Below are 11,386 nucleotides of genomic sequence, written 5' to 3'. Positions count from 1 at the left end.
CACCTTAACCAAATAACGACCATTCAAAGTCAACGTGAATAGAAAGACTGGGTGAAGGCCGGTTTCAATGTGCAGTATGTAAACTGGAGTGTAGTTTGGGAGACTGAACAGTTTTCGTATGAAGAACCACAGCACCCTCTCCGCCTCCACGATTTCCTCTGATCCCCATACTTGTGCAGCATAACACAGAATTGAGCATGAGACCGCGTTAAAGATATGCAGCTTAGCCTTTAGCGGGATCTGGGGCTGCAACATTGCTCCTCTCCAAACAGAATTAAGGGCAAACTTGGCCGAACACGATTTCTCCGAGAAGTGGGGTTTCCAAGAAAGTTGAGAAGTCAGTTGTACTCCTAGGTATGTATAACGATTTACCACTTCTATATCCTGACCTTTGTATTTCCAACGCTCTTTCGAGCCAAGCCCCCTGCGGAAAACAACCGTCTTCGACTTTTCTAGATTCACCCTAAGATTCCACGTATCACAGTATTCTTCTAGTTTGGTAATATTCTTTTGTAAGCCACGTGGATTGTCAGCAAGAATTACGATGTCGTCAGCGTACATAAGTGCTTTTATGTCCTTACCTCCCACTGGCACTCACGTCACCAATATATCCTCAAAATCGTTCAAGAACAACGCGAATAGGAGGAGGCTTAATAGTCAGCCTTGTCTTACACTACTGCCAAATTTAAAGGCTTCTGTTCTTCCAGACGGTGTCCACACTGACGAGATTGATTCAGAATACAAATTTCGTATGATCGCTATGAAACGAGAAGATATACCTATATTAAACAGTTTTAGGAACAACGCATCCCTATCTACCGTATCAAAAGCAGCTTTTAAGTCAACAAAAAGCGCGTAAAGTTTTCTTACTTTTCTGTAAAATCGCATTTTGATGATATTAACCAAAACAAATATCGTCGTAACAAACCGTCGAATATCCCTTTCTAAAGCCGGCTTGGCACTCTTTGAGGATTTTATTCGATTCGACGAACGACTCCAATCTGTTTAAAAGAAGTCCACAGAACAGTTTGCCTATACAGTTCAAAAAGGATAATCCACGGTAGTTTCTGGCCTCATATGTCGATCCCTTTTTAAATAGGGGGAAAATTATTGATTCCTTGAAACTAGTAGGAACATTTCCTGAAAAATATATTTCATTGTGGTATTTGAGTTTGTCAATTGCTTTTCCCCTCATAAATAATTTCTTCGTCCAATATACATAATTTTTCGATAGGGATTATTTTATTTTACTACTGATAAACAATATATTTAGTCCTTTTCTATTTTTTGTTATTTTTGAAGGCTGATTATTAACAGTGGGTAGTGAAATTGGAAAGTAAATTGAAATAAATTTGATAGCCGTTATCAGTTTAACGAGTTAATCTGTGGAAATATTCGTCGACCGTAACAACTTCACTATCGATTCGGCAATTTTGAACGGAGGGGTAAATTTCGCCCCTTTAATTTGAATCCTCACAAAGCCCATCCTCTCATTACACAAGGAGTTCACCTGTAATTCATAGATCCAATCTGTAATCCGCCTAATGGAATTCCTGATTCGACTCAATTACGAAACTTGCGTAATTCAATCCTCAATTTAATCTTATTCGATCTCTTAGAGCCCCACCTCATATATCTCCGTCTCGGAGTGAAGGTAGTATTGATCCTTCCAAGTGCCAGATTGGTATAACGCCGTCCTGTAAAAGAAAACATTTAAAGGCCAACTTTATGAAGAGGACAAGTATGACAACATAAAACTGATTTGATTTATGCTAAAGCGGACTTGTGTAAGAATGATGCATGGTGGGATGTTGTAATAACATTTAATATCATCTCCAAAATGTATTAATTTTCATTGAAATAAAAATGATACATGCTGTGATGACAATTAAAATTATCTGATTTAAACGGTAAAAAGCTTAAAAGCCAATAGAGATTTAAGACATAAATAAATATAAATGTGCTCTATTTTGACAATTTAGTATATCTTACAGTTGGTAAAATTGAATAAAAGTTTATCTTTTTCTGCTGAGTGCTGTGTTATCAGAAAAGGAAAATTGCTGTCCAAGCGCTATGAAAAGTTTTGTTCTGTATGTGTTGAATCGGGTTTGCCAAATTTAGACTACGATTTTCTCTGGAAAACAAAGAGTCGCTTAGTAAAGCTTTAATCAAAAATAACCCACTGTGTTTGCAGATGCACCCGGATTAAGTTTGCCGATGCCTTACTGGCCAGTCGTTTTTAAAGAAATATTTTTTTATTAAACCGGTGGCATTTCTGATTTAGATTTGCTTTTAAAGTGTTAACGGTTGGTTTCTTAAAGATTAATGATGCTGGATTGAATGCGGATTCCAATCCTAGCTGGGATGCCAAGCGAAACCCCATTAGCCATTTCTAATGGTTGACTTCACCCCTAATCCAGCCTTTAGCAATTTGTGGAAGGGGAATCGTGGTTCAATCAAAACTACTGCTCTATTTCTCCGGCCACGTCAAATGCACATAGATCAATTAAATTCACAGAAAGGGGTTGAAATTAACATGGTCGATCATGCAATTTCTTGTAACATTTTATTTGTAAACTTTTTGACAGGTAAAATTTTAATGTTCGGACTTCCAAATGTTTGTATAAGTTCGGTATGGGTACGTTCTGGGTCCACCCTTTTGATTACACCTTCCCTCGCCACGAGGAAGAAAGGGATGTAAGCCATAATATTTCTGCTTTTAAGACAATCTGATTTAACCAGGAGGTGCGCTGCCTGAACCCGAATAACGTGCGTATTCTTCCGGGCCCGCTTTATCTATGATCCTAACTTCATGACGAATTTTCGTATGATTTTCGTGAATTAATTTTCCGAATGACATAGCGTGCAATTTGGCTAATCCTCCCGTAAGACCATCGGCTTGAATACTAAGTACACGTGAAAAGGACCTTCATTATGAACCGAAAAAGATTTTCTTGAGCTAATACACTATTTATTTATTTATTATAACTCCAGCAGAAAGAATCTACAAGAGGAGTAGTCAAAAAAAGGCACATAATAACAAAAAGAACAAATGAACAATTAAGCAATAATAATAAAAACACAAGGCTTAATGATTCAAGGCAAGTAAACATTTTAATTTAATACAATTAATTAAGGTTTTTAGTTGAGATAAAAAGTCAATGGCACGAGCGGGATTCGAACCCACGATCGTCGGCTTGATACGCAGCTGCTCTGCCACTTGAGCTATCGTGACCTCGATCCACTCGGACACCAACTTCCTATCTCAACCGCACCTTTTGAATTTTCCCTCCTTTTTGCCATTTTTCAAATGTCGTGGATTGGATTCTCGACGACAAATGAAGGCGTATCAAGCCGAAGATCGTGGGTTCGAATCCCGGTCGTGCCATTGACTTTTTTATCTCAACTAAAAACCTTAATTAATTGTAATATATTAATTGGTCAAGCGGACCACGAAATTAGTGAATTTTAATTTAACTTTAACTGAATTCAAGGAATCGCGAAATACATCTATTTCATTAGAATAATAATTCAGCAATCTCATTATCCTCGGTAGGGGTGAATTTAGTCCATATTCTGTTTTGTTGAGGAACAAAGAACAAATTGCCGTTCCTAACTGGTCGCTGAGGCACACATAGCGATAAATGTAAGTTTAGGATATCAATGGCCCCATTCCACAATTTTCAAACCCCAAATGATATCGGCAAAAATACGGCGGGAGCTAAGCGACTCAAGACCAAGTTCAGTCTTTCCAAGTAATTCAGGTGTGCAAGACCAAATCTGAAAACCATTATCCTGGTTGCTTTCTTTTGTACTTTTTCCAAGTCGCTAATCTCACCAACGTAGTAAGGGGTCCACACGACACTTGCATATTCCAGATGGCTACGAACGATTGATATAATATTTTAACTGCTAAGATGTTTTTAAAATCTCTAGAAAACCCAACCTACCTTGGTAATAAAACCAAGATTGCGTAGAGCCTTACCTCGAATCTGTTTGATATGGTCACTGAAATCACCCTTTCTGCTGAAAACGACACCAAGGTCGGAGATAGTGTCAACCTCTTCCAATCTCTGCCCATCTACGAAATAATCAAAACAATCAAAGTCATGAGATCGGATATTTTTTAGAAAATTTAATTACCTTGCATTTGTTAATATTCAAAGGAAGAAGATTCTGCTCACACCAATTATTGAAGCAGTCCAGTTCCCTCTGTAAACCAACACAGTCACACACTACTACTACTAGGGTTGAGATAAAGACTAAGACTTTATTGGCATTTTTTTCAATTAATTAATCTTTAAGTAAGGTATTGGCTGAGATAAAAAAGTCAGTGCAAAGAACGGGTTTCGAACCCAAGACCTTCGGCTAAATACTCCGCTGCTCTACCACTTGAGCTATCGTGACCTTACTTAAAGATTAATTAATTAAAAAAATTTATTTGGTCAATCGGACCACGAAATAGTTGATTTATGGTCATTAAATAATTCTAATTTAGAATTTTCATCAACTGGAGTAAGATTTGCGGTCGTGTTTATTGTACATCCTCCCTGAAAGAATCGGATAGGACCCACCATTTGAGAGGACTTCCTTCGAGCGACCAAAGGAGAAGAATTGAAAGGTGAAATTTAAAAAAACTTTACCTTTCTGAAAATAAAAATATTGTATTTTCTAATTCGTTGAAGGTCAAGAATGAGGTAGTTTAGGAAAACGCCTTTTCATTTGTTTTGCCGACGTTTCGACCTTTATTCGGGTCATCTTCAGCGACTGGGTAAATTATAAAACATACGTTGGTTGGAAAAAATACAATTTAAGGTGTAAATATAAATTTTGAACCAAGTATTTCATACTCACATAAAATGTGGTGCTATTCTTGTGGTGTCATATTGGTTTTGTGAGAAAGTGTTGTGAAACGTGAATTCGTATTCTGCTGTTTTTATACGATTGTGATAGGATCGGGGACGCAGTAAATCTGGGAAAATTTCTTTGATCTTAGGCGGTTTTATTTAACTCAAAGGAAATCGAGAATGGGGATATTCTGGATTGGATTTGTGCTTCGGCATTCAATATTGAAAAGGAGGTGAATTATTAAGGACGATAAACGAAGGAAAGGGAAAAATAAAATTAAGTTTTAATAGTTTATGATGTTGGCGTAGCTACGGCTAAGTTCTGAAATTGATGCTGTGTGTGTCTCTGTTAATGTAAACCATTTCTAGAAAGTTGCGTTTTTATTTTTTTATTTTTTCGTGTTTAGTATTTGTATTTTGTCGAAATCAAAGTTGTGTGTGACCAATGCTGTGGGATTGGTTTTTGGTGTTTTGCAGCCATAGTTGCATTGTTTTTGTCAGTTTTTCTAGATATTGCGATATAATTCTAATGTATGTTGCTGGACAATTCATACAATTAATTTTATAAAACAATTAATTAAGGTTTTTAGTTGAGTTAAAAAAGTCAATGGCACGAGCGGGATTCGAACCCACGATCTTCGGCTAGATACGCCGCTGCTCTACCACTTGAGCTATCGTGACCTCGATCCACTCGGACACCAACTTCCTATCTCAACCCCACCTTTTGAGTTTTTCCTCCTTTTTGCCATTTTTCAATAGGCGTATCTAGCCGAAGATCGTGGGTTCGAATCCCGCTCGTGCCATTGACTTTTTTTCATCTCAACTAAAAACCTCGATTAATTGTAATATATTAATTGGTCAAGCGGACCACGAAATTAGTGAATTTAATGAATTAAAATGAAGTTTACTTCACTAAAGCTCTCCGTGGCCATTTCAATTGTCGTCGAGAATCCAATCCGATTACACGACATTTTAAAAATGGAAAAAAGGAGGGAAAACTCAAAACCTGGGGTTGAGATAGGAAGTTGGTATCCGAGTGGATCGAGGTGGTAGAGCAGCGGCGTATCTACCCGAAGATCGTGGGTTCGAATCCCGCTCGTGCCATTGACTTTTTTTATCTCAACTAAAAACCTTAACCTAGGCATTCTCGACACGACACGCAAGAATGGCACAATTACACAGAAGACAAACACTTTGAGCCCTGAAGATGATCTCAATAAAGATCGAAACGTTGGCACGATAAAGAAAATGTTTTTCTGAAACCTACATCACACCAGACCGCATCTCACAATTTCTAAATAAATAAAAACCTTAATTATTTGTAATATATTAATTGAATTTTATAAATTACATCCATTAGATTTCGTAGTCCGGGCAAGTATAGTGCTTTGTCTTTGTACGATTGTGTTGATGATGTGTTGTATACTGTGGAGAAAGTTGCATTATGCAGTGCTGTGTTATAATTGCTTATGATTCTGTTCATTATGTTTTTAGGGTAGTTATTGTTATGTAAGATTTGTCTGTATGTTTGAATATTTTTTAGGTGAAAGGATCCATGACTTAGAGATATGATTTTGTGTAATAATCCTTTAACCGTATTTTTTTTACGAGGGTTTGCAACAGCAGAGGTCATATCAACCCTCAGAGTGCCGGTGTTTAAAAAAAAAACATTTGTAAGTATGCAGGGCCGCTGGATTCGAACCCGGGACCTTAACCTTACAGAGATGAGCGCCGGGTCAACGCCTAAACCATTGCGGCCACCGACGCCCCTAAATTTGTTTAATATTGTGTGTAGGGGTTGGAGTGATGTATAATTGAGGTGGCGATCAGTGTTCATCGGTTTTTCGTACCAATCTGTTTTTCTAAACTACCTCATTCAACAAATTATGAAACAACAGGTCACTAAGAAACACGCATTGTATTTTAGAACAGAAAATTGGAAATTGTACTTGTATGTTTGTGCGGCGAAGGATTAACGTGTGTATTCTGTAGAAGCCAATATTTAAACCTCCCTTAATTCCGGAATTATTAAGCGGAAGGAGGGCGGCGATGAATTTCCAAAGCCGAACAAGAGCCGTTTGTTTTCCCTTTTATTGTTTCTGTTCTATCGAGCCTGCTAAAGCAGATTCAAGCCCTAATGGAATGTCTGGAAAGCACAAACAGCTCGTTTACTGTCGTTTAAATATTCGCCTTTAAGAAGAAAAGAAAAACTTATAACGACTTCATAACAACTTGACAATTTTGTCGTCAAGCCATTAAATAACAGGTGGAACTATCGATTTGAAAAAGTTGATTAAGTACCAACTTCTTAGGAGTAAAGTTTCTTTCCTTTCGCGTATGTGCATCAAGTGAAAAAAAATTTTTAATTGAGATTGTTGAATCGAGATTTGAAAACCTTGAAGACCGTCGATAAGGTAAGATAAAGAAAAGGCACGCGCAACCGTTGACTATCAACACCATCAGGGCCAATCCTAATCAACAGTGACGAAATAATGATGAACAAGCCAGTACTTTCTCAGATAATCACAACCTCGGATTGAAAACACTGAAATATCACAAAAACAGATCTCATTTCTTATCTCATCGCTCAGGAAAAAGCTTGTAAACCGGTTAATAAAATACGGACGTCCATGATCCGAAGGGAAGAACTGTTTAAAAAATCATCTACCTCGAAGTAGGAAAACCTCAGGGGGAAACTGAAAAAGAAGATCAACTGTTCAACACAGTTGGATAAATCATGTGTTGTCTTTTGAAATAATGCTCCTTGATTCGTCACCTAAAACCCTCTGGGAAATCTTCAACAGGATAACAAGACCATTTTTTACCCTTTTACACTCCACCATGGGAGAAAAGCAGCCTCTTACAGAAATTACTTTATAAGTTTGTCCGTATTTGATTAAATTATAATTGAATAAGTATCTAATTAATCTTAATTAATTAAAACTTTTTTTTAGATTTTGTCCTTACACTTCTGCTGATAAGTATAATCCGCTTAATAATCCTCCACCGTCTCCATTTATAAAAATCTTTACAGAAAACCCCAGAATAGATGTCCATTTACATTTTTTTCCAGCTACAGCGCAATAAATACGCTGCGACGTACTGGCAGATGTTTGTTATTGCACCGAGGAAGCGGAAACCCCTCATTTCCAAGATAGTAACAGCCAGAAGTTAAATATTAGCATAGTGTAGGCTGAAAATAAAAAGATCTTTTCACGGATGAAACCTTAAGCCAAAGATCAAAGGGGGTAGTTAAAGCTTTGTGTTACATGCTTTGAATTCTGCATTATTTATTTTGTTTCATTGTTGTTCCCTGCTTGAACGATCCCAAACTAATAATCAATCTTTTCAATATACAAATAAGGCAAACTTCATTCTCCATCTGACTCTTCATGTTTAAATCAAATTTAATAACAATTTCAATTAATCTTTATGTGAGGTATTGGTTGAGATAAAAAAGTCAGTGTCACGAGCGGGATTCGAACCCACGACCTTCGGTTAAATACGTCATTTGAAAAATGGTAAAAAGGAGGGAAAATTCAAAAGGTTGGATTGAGATGGGAAGTTGGTGTCCGAGTGGATCGAAGTCACCATAGCTCAAGTGGTAGAGCAGGGGCGAAAATCGTGGGTTCGAATCGCGCTCGTGACACTGACTTTTTTTATCTCAATCAATATCTTACATAAAGATTAATTAATTGAAAGATGTTATTTGGTCAATCGGACATAACAATTTTTCCAATATACAAATAAGACACTCTCAACACGACACAGAAGAATGACACATCTACACGGAAATCAAACATTTTGAGCCCTGAAGATGATCTCAATAAAGATGGAAACGTTGGCATGATAAAGAAAATGTTTTCTAAAACATAAGTCACACCTGACCGCACCTCATGATCTCCAAATTATTGGCTAACGGTCACTAAACACCACATATTTATACAAATAAGGCAAACTTCATTCTCCATCTGACTCTTCAGTTATGTTTAAATTAAATTTAATAACAATATTTCCAGCTCAGAAATGATCATACATGGTTGGCACACGGGCAACTTACTTTTCGGCCAAAGCCCACGTATGTGGCAGGCATGGAGAGAAAGGTCGCTCAATGTGTCACACATAATTGAAAGGTGTCATTCTTTGGCTACACATAGAGAGCGAGTAGGCCGCCCAATATAAGGATTGTGCTCGAGCACAGCAGCGAATCTTTTCGGGTCCAAGGTGAAGTTGAAGTTACCGACCTGCAGCAATTAATGTTGCGAGTTGGATCTTCGGGAGGTCAAATGACGGATGAAATAAAAAGAAAAAAGCAGCTTCCGGGTTCAACCTAGTTTTCGGCGACTTATATCGTCATCCAGCGTAAGTAGTTGGACCGGTCGTTTCTTTTTGGATTTTTTGCTGGATGCCTCAACATGTGCAATCATAATCTATTTGGTGTATGCAAATTCATCTTTCTTGGGGATGTAGGTAATGAATAATTTATCTTATTTTTTGTTCCTTGTTAATTGTAATTTTGGATATTTATTTTAACGATGTTTTCTTATACTCGACCTCAACAGTTAATCTTATGATTTTTCCTTCTTGAAGGTGGGATAATAGGTCATCTCAAAAAAACCACAACCAGTTTTTATCCACCAACGTTTCGGATTTATTTTAATCCTTCCTCAGGTGAGTTAACGCCTGTACACAGAACAAATATTTTTTACATTTTTAGATCAACATGGTTATCATTGTTTCTTCACTACTTACAATGGTTAAAAAAGTGGTCGTCAGTCATTAATATTTTATAACAGTTTATTTTAAAAAAGGGCCAGTGTGGTACTTAGTGGATAAAAACTGGTTGTGGTTTTTTTTTTAATTACCTATTATCCCACCTTCAAGAAGGAAAAATCATAAGAAAAATATTTATTTCACACAATTGTATTATCTTGTCAAAAAAACGTATATGTATTATTTTAATAATACTAGGCCCTGAGGATGGCGATATAAAAGCTCGGTTGAACCCGGAAGCGTTCTTTTTCTTTTTATTTCATCCGTCATTTGACTTCCCGAAGATCCAACTCGTAACACTTCTTGGATCCCTTATTCCGATTTCTGGAAGGAAATGAGGTAATTTTGTATAATAATCTTTTGTTTATTGTAAAATCCTATTGTTGTATATATACTAAATTTAGTGATGGATGTTTTTCTTGTTTCGAAAGAATGTATTTATATGCGTGAATGTGCACAGTATAAGAGTACCAATGGCGGATTATCAAGTACCTCATCTATCCTCAATCATACTAGGTCTTGTGAGTATAGCTGTCTATATGCGTGATAAAAGGTGATTAGGAATATCTAGTACTTGAGTGAAAGGTTTGTTTTTAAGAATGAGTGATAGATTACGGGTTCGAATCCCGCTCGTGACACTGAATTTTTTATCTCAACCAATACCTTTCATAAAGATTAATTAATTGTATTGTCAATTAATTGTTCAGGGGACCGCGGTAACCGAGTGGTTGGCGTGAGAGACTCTCGGCTCATAGACGCCGGCGGATGTGGGTTCGATTCCCACCGTCGCCTCTGGCACTTTTTTCACGAACCCCCCCCCCACCAAATATGAACACACATACAAGAATTCGTCACCATGGTTAATATGCATAGATCATAAGGCAAAAAAAATTAATTGTAATGCAGAAAGTTCATGTAGAGAAACACGAACGTACTGAACATACATAATCTTCAGACAGACATATCATACCTACCTCCTTTTTAATTTATTATTTATTAGTTACATTGTTTATATTGGCTATGTAAAATGCGGATTTCGTTTCGATTTACAGATTCGTCGTGGATATTTCGGATATCCTGTTGACTTCCGGTTAATCTCAGACCGTCATGTACAGGAGAACAGATCGACCTAGTCGCGTCGAATTTATTTTTCCCTTGTAGCTTTTCCGTGTCCTGAATATTTATGTAAAACGGAAAGGATCGGGCCTGACCTAGAAGGGCGGAAAGGTCGTTCAACCTAAAGGCGCTCACAGCCCTTCAAACGTTTCTATTTTAACCTAACCTAAAGGCGTTAGGCCTTGAGAGAACGGGGGCGGAGAGACGAGGAAAGAGAAAAAGATCTGTGAAGAGGAAGACACCTTCAAGCCCCCTTCACACCCTTAATTTTACCCCTCAAGTGACAAACTAATGACAACACTAAAGGACCTAAAAGCTTGTCGCCTCGTTCGTTCCTTTATTGAAATCAAAAATTACATAATATATTGTGCGCGCGCTAATTAAAAAAAGTGTGTGTCATATCATTATATATATTATAATAAGGCAAAAAAGTACGTCGAAGTAATCGAAGCTACCCATAACACGTCTAATATAAATGTAATAAAATCAATCCGCCATAATACAAAGACATAAGGACTTACGAAGTTCAGTAGTATAAAATATTGTATTGATGAAGTTTATTAGGATGAAAAATAATTACTAAAGGATTATTATTGTGGAAAGAAACCATTAATTTTAGGCATATCTTATGATAACAGTTGACAAACCGA

This window comes from Cimex lectularius, unplaced genomic scaffold (assembly GCF_000648675.2).
Source record: "Cimex lectularius strain Harlan isolate CLEC.00 unplaced genomic scaffold, Clec_2.1 scaffold111, whole genome shotgun sequence".
In the NCBI taxonomy this organism is placed as follows: Eukaryota; Metazoa; Arthropoda; class Insecta; order Hemiptera; family Cimicidae; genus Cimex; species Cimex lectularius.
This window is presented reverse-complemented; position numbering follows the sequence as displayed.